Below are 1492 nucleotides of genomic sequence, written 5' to 3' on the forward strand. Positions count from 1 at the left end.
GTCGGCCTCGCTCAGAGTGACTCGGCCAATAAGAACGTTGTAGGCGGACGAGCCGTCAATGACCACGAACTCAGCTAGGACATTCTTAGCCGAATTCCCTTCGCCGAACATCACCGGCAGTCTAACTGACCCTAGTGGTACCAGGCCGGCCCCAGAGAAGTTGTATAATGGGTTGGTGCAGGGGCTTAAGTCCTTGACTCTCAGACCGAGGCTGAGGAAGCACTCCCTGAACATGATGTTCGTGTAGGCGCCTGTGTCAATCAGGCACCTCTTGACCAGGTGGTTGGATATGTCCAAATTGACTACAAGTGGGTCGCTGTGAGGAGCGATGACTCCTTCGTAGTCCTTCCTTCCAATAGTCATATCGGGGATGTTGGAAGCGGGGATCGCTGTGTTGGGCACAAAGTTGATGGCCTGATATAGCTCGTTCAGGTGCCGTTTGTGCCCATGAGCGGACCCTCCGTTCTCGTTGCCCCCGATGACGACATGGATCACTCCTATCCGTTCGAAGACGGATTTCTTATCTGAACTGCCGGCGTCAGTCTTTTGGCCTTTAGCAACGTACTTGCCGAGGCTTCCCTTCCGGATCAGTTCTTCAATGGCATTCTTCAGATGCCGGCGATTGTCGATAAGGTGACCGATGTGGCCGTGGTACTCACAAAGATCGGCTCGCGTCACCGTCTCCCTTCGGCTTGGGGGCCTTTCCCACTTCCGGCCCTCGTTTTGCTCGGGCGAAGACCTCGGCGGCCGATACGACGAGGGGGTTTTGTCATTATACCGCCTCGGCGGTACGCTCCCGAACTCCACCCGCGCCCGTCGAGTCCCGTTTCTGGCAGTTTATCGACCGTGACCTATTATTGTCACGGCGTCTTTCCCCAGATCGTGACGGATTATTGTCACGGCGTCTTTCACTGGACCGTGACCGAACGTTGTCACGGCGTCCTTCATCCGGGTTGTCCTCCCGCGGCTCGCTTTTACGAGAGTTCGGCCTCGCTAGGGCCTACCCGGTTTTATGATAGTCCTCCACTTTAATGGCTTGATCGGCCAACTTCCCGCGGCGTCCAAGGTCGGGCCGCTTTTGATGAGCTCGTTTTTTAGGTCTCCCCTTGGGAGGCCTTTCATCGCCGCGAAGGTCGCCGGTTCATTGTTCGACTCACGAATTTGTGAACCTCGCGTCGAACCTCTTTACATAACTTCGGAGGGACTCGCCTCCCTCCCGTCTCGATAGTCGGAGGTCTCGATGTCTCCACGGCCCTCCTCCCCGTTGCGGAATACTGGGCTAGGAACGTGTCCTTCAGATCGGCGTAACAGTATACCGACCCGTCGGGTAGCCCCTTGTACCAACTCTGTGCCATCCCATGCAGTGTCGTTGCGAAGATTCGACACCAAACCTCATCGGGTTGCTCCCATACTGACATGTGAGACTCGTAAGCCTCGACGTGGTCGGTTGGGTCACCTTCTCCTTTGTATGCTATAGGTGGTAGCTTCAGCT

This window comes from Silene latifolia, chromosome 7 (assembly GCF_048544455.1).
Source record: "Silene latifolia isolate original U9 population chromosome 7, ASM4854445v1, whole genome shotgun sequence".
In the NCBI taxonomy this organism is placed as follows: Eukaryota; Viridiplantae; Streptophyta; class Magnoliopsida; order Caryophyllales; family Caryophyllaceae; genus Silene; species Silene latifolia.